Source organism: Ruditapes philippinarum, unplaced genomic scaffold (genome assembly GCF_026571515.1).
Source record: "Ruditapes philippinarum isolate M1 unplaced genomic scaffold, ASM2657151v2 ctg3312_1_1_1_1, whole genome shotgun sequence".
Lineage (NCBI taxonomy): Eukaryota > Metazoa > Mollusca > Bivalvia > Venerida > Veneridae > Ruditapes > Ruditapes philippinarum.
In genome coordinates this window covers 72231-88906 of record NW_026853217.1, presented here as the reverse complement: position 1 = coordinate 88906, position 16676 = coordinate 72231, and the positions used below count along the sequence as shown (strand labels likewise).

The 16676-nt window shown below is 33.5% G+C and overlaps 2 long non-coding RNA genes across 5 annotated transcripts; both read left to right on the top strand.

The window, feature by feature from the left end:
- The first annotated feature begins 639 nt into the window (after positions 1 to 639).
- Positions 640 to 4734, top strand: LOC132736134 (uncharacterized). Its single transcript, XR_009626551.1, has 5 exons — positions 640 to 895; positions 1320 to 1388; positions 1895 to 2095; positions 3316 to 4276; positions 4651 to 4734. It is a non-coding gene; the product is annotated as an uncharacterized LOC132736134 (long non-coding RNA).
- A 1909-nt stretch (positions 4735 to 6643) lies between these two features.
- On the top strand, positions 6644 to 16287 carry LOC132736133 (uncharacterized). Of its 4 annotated transcripts, none has more exons than XR_009626550.1 (4): positions 6644 to 6748; positions 7124 to 7874; positions 11236 to 11311; positions 11576 to 13007. It is a non-coding gene; the product is annotated as an uncharacterized LOC132736133 (long non-coding RNA). The 4 variants fall into 4 exon arrangements; XR_009626549.1 differs by lacking the exon at positions 6644 to 6748 and having other exon boundaries at positions 6755 to 7407; positions 7691 to 7874; XR_009626548.1 differs by lacking the exon at positions 6644 to 6748 and adding an exon at positions 14107 to 16287 and having other exon boundaries at positions 6756 to 7874; positions 11576 to 11690.
- The last annotated feature ends 389 nt before the right edge of the window (positions 16288 to 16676 follow it).

Here is a 16676-nt window from a genome sequence, read left to right as displayed (position 1 = left end):
AATGTTTATAGTATTAGTGTTATTTTAGTTGATATGATATGAAATTAGAAATTGGGCTGTGCTCATCCAATTGTTTTAAAATGCGATTCTGCCTGGCTTTGCACTGCGTTTACTCGCCATTTTAAATGTGCCAATATTGCATAATACCTATTTAATAACTCTTATTTAAATTATCACACCCACCTATAAAATAGCCCTAATGTGCTCTCCTTTTGCCCCTTCCTATATGAAATGTCAAAATGTTTATAGATTTCTTTTATGTATTTAATTATATTAGTTTAGTTGATAGGAATGTGTTTATGCTGGTCAATGTTTTTAGATGCGAGTCTGGTCAGTCTGTGTAATCGCGCGCATTTTTAGATATAATCGTGATGTTAGTTCGTGCCGAATTTTGATTTATACTTTTGTCATTTCTCTTCATTATTATAATCATAACCATATAGTGCTGTATTGTATTTGATTTGATGCTAGTGTATTTGATATGAATATTTGTCTTTTATCTTAGACACCTATAAAATACCGGTAGCTTTAATGTGTATTCATTCATTCACCCATTTCCCACTCTCTTTAGACCTGTTGTTTGATGTATAAGCCACTCCTTTTAATGCTATGTTTATTTCAGTTAGTTTAGTTTAGAAGTCTTGTACATATTATGAAACTGATCAATTAATATGTTTGTGTTTTAATACCTATATTTTTTGTACTTGTAGATCTACAGTACTTGGAAGTTGCCAGGTTCTTCTAATTGTAAAATAATAATAATATATTCCCTTTGAATAGAAGAGGTTGGAGGATCCTGGTCCTACATTGAAATTATAGTGGATACACAAGGATGTGGATGGTTGTGCAAGATTTGCAAAGTGTGTGTTGGAATGAGGCATGATGGAGCAATTGGGTATTTTACTAAACATTACTTTATTTTAAGGATTTTATCATAGTAACTTTTTTGTACACAATTTGGTAATTTGTGTTGTGTAAATTGTTGAACAATTTCCGGTATTATTGAGTATTTTACTATATTTAACTTGATTTAAATGGATTTTTCATTAAGAAAAGAACTGAGTTGAAAAAGATTATTTTATTCAGTTGAGAATTACAGATTGTCTATAGCTAGTTAGACTGGAAGGTCAGTGGTTCTATTCATAATGTCAGTTTGCTACTCCTTGCACTTTAATGGTATATTTTCATCTGACACATTACTTTAAACCATCAAATAACAAGAAGTTGTCTGTTCAGTTGGAAAGTAATTTGTAAAAAATATTGTAGATGTTAAAATTATGAAATAAGAATGTTGTTTTGTTACCCCTGTGATCTTTCAGACCGAGGAGTTGCACCAAATATGATGATGACTGTGTATGTGTTGGAATGAGGCATGATGGAGCAATTGGGTATTTTACTAAGCATTACTTTATTTTAAGGATTTTATTATTGTAATTTTTTTTGTACACAATTTGGTAATTTGTGTTGTGTGAATTGGTGAACATTTTCAGGTATTATTGAGTATTTTACTATATTTTACTTGATTTAAATGGATTTTTCATTAAGAATAGAACCAAGTTTAAAAAGATTATTTTATTCAGTTGAGAATTACAGTTGATTGTCTATAGCTAGTTAGACTGGAAGGTCAGTGGTTCTATTCATAATGTCAGTTTGCTACTCCTTGCACTTTAATGGTATATTTTCAACTGGCACATAACTTTAAACCATTAAATAACAAAAAGTTGTCTGTTTAGTTGGAAAGTTATTTGTAAAAATATTGAAGATGAGATTAGAATGTTGTTTTATTACCCCTGTGATCTTTCAGACCATGTAGTTGCATCAAATGTGATGATGAATGTGCTCTTGCTGAACTTGGAGTTGCATCAAATGTGTGATGATGGATGTGATCTTTCAGACCATGGAGTTGCATCAAATGTGATGATGAATGTGCTCTTGCAGACCATGGAGTTGCATCAAATGTGATGATGGATGTGATCTTGCAGATTATGGAGTTGCACCAAATATGATGAATGATGTGATCTTTCAGACCGAGGAGTTGCACCAAATATGATGATGACTGTGTATGTGTTGGATTGAGGCATGATGGAGCAATTGGGTATTTTACTAAGCATTACTTTACTTTAAGGATTTTATTATAGTAACATTTTTAGCTCGACTTTTGCGCAGAATAATCAAGCTAATGCAGTCACCCATTTGTCGGCGTCGGCATCCCTGTGGTTAGGTTTTGCATGTAAACTGGTATCTCCATAACTACTGAAGGGAATGGATTGAAACTTCACACACTTGTTTTTTTCTCTGTGATTATCTAAGATTACTGGCACAAGTCCCATAACTCTGATTTGCTTTTTTACATAATTATGCCCCTTTTTCGACTTAGAAATTCTTGGTTAAGTTTTTGCGTGTAAGGTGGTATCTCCATAACTACTGAAGGGAATAGATTGAAACTTCACAAACTTGTTCTCTGTGATTATCTAAGATGATTGGCACAAGTCCAAAACTCTGATTTGCTTTTTTACATAATTATGCCCCTTTTTTGACTTAGAAATTCTTGATTAAGTTTTTGTGTGTAAGCTTGTATCTCCATAACTACTGAAGGGAATGGATTGAAACTTCACACATTTGTTCTCTGTGATTATCTAAGATGATTGGCACAAGTCCCATAACTCTGATTTGCTTTTTTACATAATTATGCCCCTTTTTCGACTTAGAAATATCTCCATAACTACTGAAGTGAATGGATTGAAACTTCACGCACTTGTTTTCTGTGATTATCTAAGATGATTGGCACAAGTCCCATAACTCTGATATGCTTTTTTGCATAATCATGCCTCTTTTCGGACAATTTTATGCATTCATATAGGTAAGCATTATTATACTCAATGAAACACCCTTGTGACACCTTTTCGAAAAGTTGAGCGTTACTGTCCTCCGACAGTTCTTGTTTTGTACACAATTTGGTAATTTGTGTTGTGTAAATTGGTGAACATTTTCAGGTATTATTGAGTATTTTACTATATTTTACTTGATTTAAATGGGGTTTTCAAGAAAAGAACTGAGTTTAAAAAGATTATTTTATTCAGTTGATAATAACAGTTGATTTTCTTTAGCTAGCTAGACTGGAAGGTCAGTGGTTCTATTCATAATGTCAGTTTGCTACACTTTGCACTTTAATGGTATATTTTCATCTGGCACATAACTTTAAACCATTAAATAGCAAGTAGTTGTCTGTTTAGTTGGATAGATATTTGTAAAAATATTGTAGATGTTAAAATTATGAGATTAGAATGTTGTTTTGTTACCCCTGTGATCTTTCAGACCGAGGAGTTGCATCAAATGTGATGATGGATGTGATCTTTCAGACCATGGAGTTGCACCAAATATGATGATGGATGTGATCTTTCAGACCATGTAGTTGCACCAAATATGATGATGGATAGATGTCAGAAAGTGGACTGTGACAGAGTAATGAAGAACTTGACATGCATGGTGGAAGTTGATCGAGACTATCAATTCTTCGAGAGGTCCAGCAACATTATACTCGCAAGAAGGATATGGTATGGAATAGCTTTCTACACCTCTGGGCTGGCAGATTTGTAAGATTGGAAGTTGTTTCAGTGTGGAGAGAGATGAACACTTTGTATGGTCAGGTAAAATTTGCTGTTGAAGTCACAAGTTAGTCTCAATAATGGCATTTCCATTTCTTGTTTTCTAACTAGCTATGTACTGGAAAGTTGGTGGTTCTACTCTTAAAAGGTGTCTGTTTTTGTCCCGAGTAGGTCTCAATAACGCCATTTCCATTTCTTGTTTTCTAACAAGCTATGTATTGAAAAGGTGGTTCTACTCTTAAAAGGTGTCTGTCTTTGTCCCAAGTAAGTCTCAATAAAGCCATTTCCATTTCTTGTTTTCTAACTAGCTATGTATTGGAAAGTTGGTGGTTCTACTCTTAAAAAATGTCTGTCTTTGTCCGAAACAATGTCATTAAGGCAGAATTTCCTCTACCTTTAAAGCTGGACAGTCACCAAAATAGAACGTAGAATTGTATCTGTTTAATAGAAAAATTGCTTAGGTTACTTTTTGAGATTGCAATGTTGTTCTGTTAACCCCAGTGACATTTCAGAAAACCCTTGCAACATGTTGGCTAGATTTCTAGATTGATGTTGGAAGTTGTGATGATGGATTTATGTCAGAATGTGGATGGTTGTGTGACATTGGTGAAGTGATTTTTATGACATTGGTGAAGTGTGATTGTGCTGGAAAGTGACATGATGGAGCATTGGTAAATTATCTATTTTGAGTTTGTGTAAGTCACAGGACAGCTGGAGTGCAACATGTATGGAGGTTCAATTTTTCAGTAGCTTAGTAATAAATCAGTTACTCATTCAGTAGATTAGAAATGCTTTTGTAGATTTAAAGTCTATAACTATGTAGACTGGAATATTGGTTGCTATAATCTGTTTGGTACCAGCCCTTGCCGGAATAATGAACATTTGGGGCATTTTTCCTACCAATAAAGGAGGCCGGCCAGTCGCCATATGACTTGACAACCAACTAAACAATTGTTTCTAGTTTAGCTAAGGGTTTGTTTAAGATATGGTCAATGTTAACATTTTTAGATTGGAATGTTGTTTTGTTAACCCAGTGACTTTTCAGTAAACCTATAGACCATGGAGTCTGAATGGCTTAAGTGGCATTAAATGTGATGATGGATAGATGTCAGGAAATGGATGGTAAAAGCACACCTGTGACAGAGTAATGAAGTACTTGACATGCATGGTGGAAGTTGATCGAGACTATCAATTCTTCGAGAGGTCCAGCGACTTTATACTCGCAAGAAGGATATGGTATGGAATAGCTTTCTACACCTCTGGGCTGGCAGATTTGTAAGATTGGAAGTTGTTTCAGTGTGGAGAGAGATGAACACTATGTATGGTCAGGTAAAATTTGCTTTTGAAGTCACAAGTAAGTCTCAATAAAAGCATTTCCATGTCTAGTTTTCTAACTAACTATGTATTGGAAAGTTGGTGGTTCTACTCTGAAAAGGCGTCTGTTTTTGTCCCAAGTAAGTCTCAATAAAGCCATTTCCATTTCTTGTTTTCTAACTAGCTATGTATTGGAAAGTTGGTGGTTCTACTCTTAAAAGGTGTCTGTCTTTGTCCCAAGTAAGTCTCAATAAAGCCATTTCCATTTCTTGTTTTCTAACTAGCTATGTATAGGAAAGTTGGTGGTTCCACTGTTAAAAAATGTCCGTCTTTGTCCGAAACAATGTCATTAAGGCAGAATTTCCTCTACCTTTAAAGCTGGACAGTCACCAAAATAGAACGTATAATTGTATCTGTTTAATAGAAAAAGTGCTTAGGTTACTTTTTGAGATTGCAATGTTGTTCTGTTAACCCCAGTAACATTTCAGAAAACCCTTGCAACATGTTGGCTAGATTTCTAGATTGATGTTGGAAGTTGTGTTGGTGGATTTATGTCAGAATGTGGATGGTTGTGTGACATTGGTGAAGTGATTTTTATGACATTGGTGAAGTGTGATTGTGCTGGAAAGTGACATGATGGAGCATTGGTAAATTATCTATTTTGAGTTTGTGTAAGGCACAGGACAGCTGGAGTGCAACATGTATGGAGGTTCAATTTTTCAATAGCTTAGTAATAAATCAGTTACTCATTCAGTAGATTAGAAATGCTTTTGTAGATTTAAAGTCTATAACTATGTAGACTGGAATATTGGTTGCTATAATCTGTTTGGTACCAGCCCTTGCCTGAAACAATGAACATTTGGGGCATTTTTCCTACCAAAGGAGGCCGGCCAGTCGTCATATGACTTGACAACCAACTAAACAATTGTTTCTAGTTTAGCTAAGGGTTTGTTTAAGATATGGTCAATGTTAACATTTTTAGAATGGAATGTTGTTTTGTTAACCCAGTGACTTTTCAGTAAACCTATAGAACATGGAGTCTGAATGGCTTAAGTGGCATTAAATGTGATGATGGATAGATGTCAGGAAATGGATGGTAAAAGCACACCTGTGACAGAGTAATGAAGTACTTGACATGCATGGTGAAAGTTGATCGAGCGATCAACTATCAATTCTTCGAGAGGTCCAGCGACTTTATACTCGCAAGAAGGATATGGTATGGAATAGCTTTCTACACCTCTGGGCTGGCAGATTTGTAAGATTGGAAGTTGTTTCAGTGTGGAGAGAGATGAACACTATGTATGGTCAGGAAAAATTTGCTTTCGAAGTCACAAGTAAGTCTCAATAAAGGCATTTCCATTTCTAGTTTTCTAACTAGCTATGTATTGGAAAGTTGGTGGTTCTACTCTTAAAAGGTGTCTGTTTTTGTCCCAAGTAAGTCTCAATAAAGCCATATCCATTTCTTGTTTTCTAACTAGCTATGTATTGGAAAGTTGGTGGTTCTACTCTTAAAAAAGTCTCTGTCTTTGTCCGAAACAATGTCATTAAGGCAGAATTTCCTCTACCTTTAAAGCTGGACAGTCACCAAAATAGAACGTTGAGTTGTATCTGTGTAATAGAAAATTTGCTTAGGTTACTTTTTGAGATTGCAATGTTGTTCTGTTAACCCCAGTGACATTTCAGAAAACCCTTGCAACATGTTGGCTAGATTTCTAGATTGATGTGATGGATTTATGTCAGAATGTGGATGGTTGTGTGACATTGGTGAAGTGATTTTTATGACATTGGTGAAGTGTGATTGTGCTGGAAAGTGACATGATGGAGCATTGGTAAATTATCTATTTTGAGTTTGTGTAAGGCACAGGACAGCTGGAGTGCAACATGTATGGAGGTTCAATTTTTCAATAGCTTAGTAATAAATCAGTTACTCATTCAGTAGATTAGAAATGCTTTTGTAGATTTAAAGTCTATAACTATGTAGACTGGAATATTGGTTGCTATAATCTGTTTGGTACCAGCCCTTGCCTGAAACAATGAACATTTGGGGCATTTTTCCTACAAATAAAGGAGGCCGGCCAGTCGCCATATGACTTGACAACCAACTAAACAATTGTTTCTAGTTTAGCTAAGGGTTTGTTTAAGATATGGTCAATGTTAACATTTTTAGATTGGAATGTTGTTTTGTTAACCCAGTGACTTTTCAGTAAACCTATAGACCATGGAGTCTGAATGGCTTAAGTGGCATTAAATGTGATGATGGATAGATGTCAGGAAATGGATGGTAAAAGCACACCTGTGACAGAGTAATGAAGTACTTGACATGCATGGTGGAAGTTGATCGAGACTATCAATTCTTCGAGAGGTCCAGCGACTTTATACTCGCAAGAAGGATATGGTATGGAATAGCTTTCTACACGTCTGGGCTGGCAGATTTGTAAGATTGGAAGTTGTTTCAGTGTGGAGAGAGATGAACACTTTGTATGGTCAGGTAAAATTTGCTTTTGAAGTCAAAAGTAAGTCTTGATAAAGGCATTGCCATTTCTAGTTGTTTAACTAGCTATGTACTGGAAAGTTGGTGGTTCTACTCTTATTAGGTGTCTGTCTTTGTCCGAGACAATGCCATTAAGGCACATTTTCCTCTACCTTTAAAGCTGGACAGTCACGCAAAAATAAAACTTAGAATTGTATCTGTTTAATGGAAATATTGTATAGGTTATACTGTTACTTTTTGAGATTGCAATGTTGTTCTGTTAACCCCAGAGATATTTCAGAAAATCCTTGCAACATGTTGGCTAGATTTCTAGATTGATGTTGGAAGTTGTGTTTGATGGATTTATGTTGGAATGTGGATGGTTTTGTGACATTGGTGAAGATTTGTCAGATTTGGAGTTGCCCCAGTGCGGAGAGAGATGGACACAGTGTATCGATAAAAAAAACTACTCAAGGATGTCACAGGTACGTCTCATTATAGATAACAAGTCAGGACACAGTGATTATAATAAAATACAGTCCATCCTTAATATTTCGAATTGCTTTGGATTGAAAATTCATTTTTGATAATTGATGGGTTTGAATAATCATAATACGTATACATTGTATAGTGATTGACGACAAATATTCAACTTTTTTGTCATATGCCAATCATAGAAAAAGTACCGTTTATAACACACTTGTTTCCATTAGTCAGTCAGAAAAAAATGAACAACAAAAGATGTGTTACAAACTAAAGTTTTATTGGCATATTGAAGGTATGAATATTTGCATTTTATTCTCCATTATGTAGAACATGTAGTTACATGAAAATTATCTTCAAGCATTTACAGTTACAACACAGTGTAAATTTTAATCATAAATAAGATACATATTCATTATTAAGATATCTTTTGTTAGTGGACATAATGCACTGATTTGAAATACATATACATTCATTTACAAAAACATGGTAGTATTTGCTTGTTTATTTATTTCTCTGTTTTAATTGTTTACTTTCACTTTAATTTAAAAATTAGTAAATTGAATGCTTTTAACTGTCCAATAATTAAATGAGAAATAACTGGCTTGCAGGTGATTTTCGGTAGTAAAGAAATTAAAAAAACAAGAATATTTATCACCATTGTCTAAATACTGACACACGCGGTTATTAGAAATTTTTTCACAAGTTGAGCCGGTTGACGTTTATATACACGGCTGCTGTCAATTGATAAAGAAATCTCACTTTTTTCTCTAAAAAAGAAGTTTGCAGTATTATAAATTCCTTATAAATATTCCTGAGAGGTTATATGGCCAAATATAAATGGTTGTTTGCAATATAACCCCTCGCCTAGCGGCTCGGCGTTGTATTTCCAAACAACCATTTATATAGGCCCATATAACTTGTCAACATTCTTTATAAATAATAATATAGTGATAAAACAGTACTGCTGATCTACTTTGGATAATATTGGGTATTGAATAAAGGGTTGTCGAATAACTTTAGTTGGACTGTAAAAGAAATCCTTGTGCAAAGCCAGATATTTCTTTACTTCATTTATTTATAACTTGGATGAAGAGAAATTTCTGTATAGGTTCCAAAAGATTTAAATATCAAGCTATTAATCCATGTATACATCAGCAAGTCTTAAAATTATCTTTGTATCCCCTCTGCGACCCATACCAGAGTTTTGGTAAGGTTGGCCGATAACATTTTTTTATCCAAAATATTTTTTCCTTTCAAAGTTATATTGAATTTAAAAGAAAAATGTGAATGTTAAGCATTTGTTAAAAGGTTAGAACCGTATTTTATTCAACATATCTATTCAAATTTTATCTCTACAATTAAAAACACGGGACTAATATAAAGATATGACAGACTTGTTGGCACCCTCTGAGTTTTGAAGCATAGGAATTGACCACAAACATGACAAAGGCTGTAGGTCTGAGTGGTAAATTTTCTCTCATAATGAGGAATGCTATTTTACCTGGTAGACATTTAACTATGCTGCCAATTTTTGTAAAACATTGTTCTATTTCACACCCTACTAACGCTAAGGTTTAAAAGTTATGAAACAAAATAAAAATGATTAGAAAACAATGTTTCACCTTATTATTCAAATGATTTTATCAACTTTTCAACAATTTAAATTTAAGTGTCAGACTGTATTGTTTTGAATTTACATCAGTGCTTGATAAGTCATTCTTTAAACCCCACAAATGTCAGTTTAAAATGATGTCATTCGAGCACCTTTATGAATGAGTTGTGTACTTAGGATGATGTCATTATGCTGTTTACAAAATTAATTGACGCTGACGAGTCTTGTATAAATTTTATCACTTGATATAGATGGAACCGGCAGCGTTCGTGTTTGCGCTATGTTATTTTAGCATCATATAAGTAAAAAATAATTTAGAAAAGTATTAGTAAAATGCGATACTTTGCAAAGCTTTTTTAGGGCAACAATATCTTTTAAATCGAGGGAGAAAAAATGACAGCCGTATAAACATGTATATAAGTCCCTATCCCTCGGCAGTTTTACACCGGTTCTTTTTGTGTATGAGAGAATGGTCTTAAAGTTTGAACACAAGATATTGGTCTAGACCTACATGAAATGACACACAGAAATAATTATATCCAGTCCTGTTATGTCAAAAAACTTTAGTAGATAAGTCCCTTTAAGGATCAAGAACTCACCTCAGAGCCTCGTGCTCAGCTTTTCTCAGTCTGTACTTGTTAGTAATGAGAATGAGGCACAATTCTGATTTATACAAGAACGGCTTAGTGTCGGAATTATGGCCTCTTCCTTTTGTATATGTTTTGGGTGAATTTTCATAATTTGTGGACAATTGATTCTCCTCTAGTTATTTCCATTTCCTTTCCAATTAATCAAAATTATTTTTTCAAATGTATTGATTAATGATCTACAAAAATATCAACAATACTTTCATATTGTCTCTATCGATGACAGCTTCTATTTGTCACAGTTACACATATTGGAAATTAGAATGCATATGATTTTCATGTTGTAATTATAGAGAATTACATGCTACTGCCTTTTGCTATCAATTTTTGACTCATTTTGATAAAAAAAAATTTCGGTCAGCTTTTTTGTAAAGATTCATATCCAATAAGCTATAATATAATTGTAAGTATCCACTTAAAAAATGCTGTATTAAATTGGTATGATTTTTTAATTGACAGATAACTCTGACTAGTTGTGCTTAATTGTCTCCCTTTAAATTTAAAATAGTTTCTTAATATTTAAAAACAAAAAGCAATACACATTTGCTATAAACTTGAAATCCTTGGCTGCTATCAAGGACAAGTTACTCTGCCAGGCACTTTTTATGAATTATGCCCTCCTTTCTACTTTTAAATAGGAGCATGCTTCTGTGGACAGGTCTTGACAGATCTTATTATTTTGATAATTTGATGGCTGGTAGTTTTCACTCCAGATCACGGCAATAAGCTACATTGAATATACCAGAGTTCAATTTGGCCACTACATTGTTCCTGGACAGGCTGTCATGCATGTTTACCAGTACTGATTGCCTTCACTTACACAAGGAACTGATAACTTTTGAACATGCCAGAGCAGAAGTACAGTGTGAATGACCATCATTAGAAAGGATTTCATCATCAGTCACAAAGAAAGTGACCTGCACTGTCGGAATCAAAATTGGGCCGCCCGATTCATAGTCCAACTATTGAGTCCACCATAGCCTATTGAGCTAACGGACGTCTTTTTTGATAATTTGTCAAATTAATGCCATTTGTACTCTTTGTTGATTCACTAACTGGTCATCATTCATGTTAACCAATTCTTCTGTATTTTTCTTATAGGAGATCTGATGGTTCATCGGAAAATGGTGTAGTGTGTGTGTATGTTAATCTGACGGGATAATGATTACATTATATAGTAAGAAAGTTTAAATGATTTACAAAATGTATTAACATTTATTCCGTGTAGAAGTTGTAACTAAATTATACTTTTTTCTATTTTCTCGTCGACCGAGAAGAACCACTGACCTTTCATAGATATATTTTTAAACTTTAATAAGCATAGAATTTTGCAAAATATCTAATTGTAAATTATTTATCAGTTTAAAGAATTTATTTAAATATATTAGTTGTAGAGAATGTATAATGTACAATAACTAGTATTTCTCTTTTTAAAATACAGTTGTTAAATGGTGAGTACTAGATGATATTTTCCATCAAGTTATCAAGACGGTAAGAATTGCAGTGATTTTAGTCACTCAGCAGTGTGAAAGACGAGGCAAGTACAGAACAGAGAGGTAAAATATTTAAAAGGTATTATATTGTATTTATTGTGGCGGGAGGGACATAAATAAATGCCATTATGAATTATATGTTTCGGTTAGTGTTAAATTGTGAAATGAATAGAACAGGGTAAAGTGAATTGCCTTGAAAGAAATGAGAATGAAAACATTGTGAAGTTATGAGGATGGAAAAAGGGCATGAAAAGTCAGTGCAGTGAAAAATGGAAAGTGTTGGTTGAAATATGAAAGAAATGAAGTAACTACAAGAGGTCAGCAATAGACATTTTTGAAAAATGGAGATGTGAAAGTGAAAAAAAAAGACATTTTTGAAAAATGGAGATGTGAAAGTGAAAAAATTAATGAATGAAAATAAATGGAAAGGGAGAGAATACATGAAGATTGGAATGGAAACAATTGAATAATAGTCAAGGAAATGGAATTAACTAGAGGAGAGTTGAATGAAATGAAATTTGTCAGTCACGAGTGAAAACAGTTCATCATGTATGGAAAGCGAATGAATAAAAAAGAAGATAATTCGGTTGAGAAAATGTAGATGAAAAAGATATAAAAACATTTGGCTTTCTTAAGACAGATCAACTTTCTGTAGAAAGTTAATTTCAGGTCTCCTGGCATCCATGATTGTTGATTGTTTGCACATCCCCATCATAGTTCTGCCATGAAGGGGAAGTGCAGATATGACAGATTTTCTACTTTATTCTTATCTAACTTTATCTCAATCTTTACAAAACTTTCTTTTCTGTACAAAGTTTTCCTCCAGACAAGATTATGTAGGTACGGACCATTCATCATTGACATATACCAGTTGTGACAAACCTCTCCATCAAAATATTTGATCTGACTAGCTTTTGTAATGACATTGACTATGACATTGACCAATTTACAAGACTTTATGAATCAGTCATGGCTTTCCCAATAGTCATTAATTGGGGAAGCTTTTTGACTGATTTACTTTAACTACCAGTACCAGGCCTATGCAACCTTAGACCAAAACTTTTTCCGGTTATTGGTCAGACAGAGACATTTGGCATTTATTGAAGCTCTTTGGCGGCTGTTGAATGGTGGGAGATGTGTACTTGTGACTTAAACCTCAGTGTCTATTCTAGGACTTGTTAATGCGGGATTCACACTATTTTTTCAAAGATTGCGCACATTTTGGAAACGCGTGTGTGAAATCCTGCATCTGAATTCATCAGTTTTCTCAAAAAGCATAAAGGTCTAGACAACTTATTTTGTTTACATGAACACGGGGAAGTCAAAGGGAGGTAATTGTGTACTAAATAAACAATCTCCTACACAGTGATCTCCCCTTGTTAGTATAGTGATGCAATCTGCCAGGGAGGTAATCACTGTGAGGAGTTTGCTAAATAAAATCAATATTTTTCGTTGACAACTCCTTTTTCTATAAAGATGATAACGGCACTTTTAGAATCTGTTTGCAGCAAAATTCATGTTCAATAATCCTAACTCTAACCCTAACACATAACACTAACCCTTACTCATAACTCGATATTAATAATAATGTGTAATATGATAAAAATAGCTGCAGACATATTCTAGTTGAGTCGTCCCTGATTTGTTTCTATGAATAAAAACCCAATCTAGCTGCCTTTTTATTTTTTTAAGAAAATAAAAAGATTAGCTCTGGCTTGATATAAACAACATTGAATTTTTTTACACAATTACTCTTTTACTGGCACCCCTTGTTTTTGCAAACCTATTTTTTAATTGGGGGGGGAAATTCACCCGTACTTTTAAATTTCTAGAATAGATACTGAATCCTACGACTTACTGTGACCAACCCTACAACGTACAGTGACTGACTTAAATCCATTCAACATTTCAGAGCTTCAAAGGTTTTGACAATCTCAACACTTCTCCCAATGCTGCCTAGTTTTAAAACAGCACACTCCCAGATTCATATTGTTTCAACGTGTAATATTTTATTATATGTCTAAATGATTTAGTAAAATATTTAGATTTAATATTCTTTAGAAAACTTACAAAGTCAGAATTAAGACAATGTTTCCATTTATGTCTTAGTTTTTATTAAGCAATAGTGTGCACTATTTAATTAATATTAGAGTAAAATAAGTAAATCAATACTATTTATTTGCCATAAAAAAGCAAATTTTGACTCAAATTGAAAAAAGTATAATTTAAAAAAAAAAATCCTGAATTCAAAAATTAAAACATACACGGATGTGTGCAGTTTTAACTACTAGCATGTCCCAAGCCATGGTAAAAGCAGAGGGGGAGAAAATAGTCTTGTATTTGAATTGTTTTATTACATTTTAAACACTATACATTTTGCCCATCGTATTCATTATGTGTAGAGTGATTTAGGTTTCTGAGCCTCGGATAAAATATTAACAACCAAGTTGTGATAATTATGTTCTTTTTACATTTGTAGATCTGACCACGGTTATTGAAGTGAATGTAATATGTCAGCAAGGAAAAGCTGTGAATTTATTTGATTCTCTTAAGAAAGACAAGTTTATTATGTAAGCAATATTAAAAAAAAATCATTTTGCCCAACAATATTGAACATGTTTTTTTATAACAAATTTTGTTGTGTATCAACATACACACCAAAATCATTTCATTTGAAATTGCATATAAATAAATTTGACCCACAAATGTTCATGACCATGTTTATTCTGTTGACACCAAGTCCGTCTGCTTGTCTAGCTCATTAGGGAGAGCATCATTTTCGTAATCCTCACTAGGAGCCGCTGGTTCCATCCTATGGCATGGCATAATTTCACCATGGCAATAGATGTTATCCGGAACTCGGCAAATGTGAGTTTTTCTAAGCTTAAATCTACCGGTACAAACTATTAAGGTTATTTCTTTACGGTGCACTACTGGTCACGATTGTCAACCTATTGCACCTATTTTCAAAGTTGTAACTGTAAAAGTTTGTTTAAGCTGGGAAAAAACAAAAATATTCTTTTATTCCGTAGTAAGTCTGTTGATCTCAGATATTGTGTCGATTGGTCATTTAATTGTCTCTCACTGTTGATTCTGAAATCATTTTAAGTCCCCTACCAGTTTATCGGAGGGGACTTTAGGTTTACCCTCCGTCTGTCTGTCTGTCTGTCCGTCTGTCTGTCTGTCCGTCTGTCTGTCTGTCTGTCAGTCCGTCAGTCTGTCCGTCCACAAAACTGGATCCCTCGATAACTTGAAAAGTACTGAAAATATTTTTATGAAACTTGATATATGGATGGATGGCAGTATGGAGATTATGAACGTTTTTTTCTTTTCTTCCTATGTTGAAAATTCTGGTTGCTATGGCAACAAATAGGCTTAAAATATGGCAAATTTTACACATAAACTGGATCCAGTGATAACACAAAAAGTACTGGAAATATTTTTATGAAACTTGAAATATGGGTAGATGGCAGTCTGGAGATTATGCACGTCTTTTTCTTTTCTTCCTATGTTGAAAATTCTGGTTGCTATGGCAACAAATAGACTGAAAATATGGCAAATTTTACACATAAACTGGATCCTGTGTTAACGCAAAAAGTAATAGAAATATTTTTATGAAACTTGTAATATGGGTAGATGGCAGTCTTGAGATTATGCATGTCTTATCTGTTCTCCCTATTTTGAAAAAATATTGGTTGCCTTGGCAACAAATAGGCTTAAAACATGGCAAATATAACATTGTTTGTGATAAGTCAAAAAGAGCTGAATTTTTTTTTATGAAATTGCATCTTTAATTCAAGAGTTATCTCCTCTTTAAGCATTTTGCTTTTAAAAATGTTATATTTTGGTAACAGGGATGTTTCAAATATTAACTTTAGAGTGTCCTTCAGTCCGTCTGTCTGTCTGTTCATAAAAACTGTTTCCTGTGATCACTTTTAAAGAACTTTTCCAACAAATTTACTTAAAATATAGAAAAATTGAAACATTAGTGAATGGCCATTGGCCCTTCAGAATGTTGATGGGGTTCCAACCGGTAGGGGACTTATGGATTGCTTGCAATACTATGATAATTGCTTGTTGATATTAGTTAAGTCGGTTCAATTGTTGAGAAACTGGTTAGTTATCCAGGAATACCCATTATGGTGTTCAACCTCCAAGATGTGGCCATAAACATGTTTTGGTAGTCTTAACTTAATGCTTTGCCGCCAAAACAATTCTAACATTGGCCAATATGGTAGCAAATCGGTTATTTACCCAACTATTTTCTCAGAATCTTTAGCAATAGATTATAAACAATCATCCTTTATCACTATGTACTAAATTCTGGTTATCAATGGTTGAACATTGTTGGATACCAAAAAATTTGAAAAATAACGTTCCTGAAATGACTGATTTATTACGATATTGGCTGATGTTGAAACAATTTTTGGCAGGAAAGCATTGCAGTAAGACTACTTAAAGTCAGAGTTAAATCCAGAAAGATAATAAAAAAATTTACACCCAGTAAGTACTGGTAAGTTCCAGGAATTTTACTTTAAATGGTTCAAATAAGCAATATACTTTGTTCACTATCAACCATATATAAATGATGATTAACCTTAAAGGCACTCCACTGAGGTCCAATAGCCTTAAATAATAAATTATGAAATTCTTTCTTACATCAACTGGTACACTTAAATTTGAAACCAAACAATAGATGATAAATAAATACACACAGTATTAAATTGATAATTGATTTTTTATGCCATTTTTGGCCGATTTGAGTGAAAAGCGTTGCAACAGTTTTCATTTTTTGGACCAATTTGCACAATAAAATTGATTGTTTCTTGAAAACAGAGTAACACATCTAGTTATACAAAAATCTTGAAAAAGTATTTTCGGCCCCTTCACGTCGGAGTCCCTTTAATTACAAATGAAAATGTTACCAGTAAAGATGGATCTAGATTCATTTCAAGGACAGCTAGATTATCTTTGTCAATTTTGCCGTCATATTTAAACCATCATTTCTGTGAGTGAATTTAATATCAAGGCTAAAATTTGTAGTGTAAA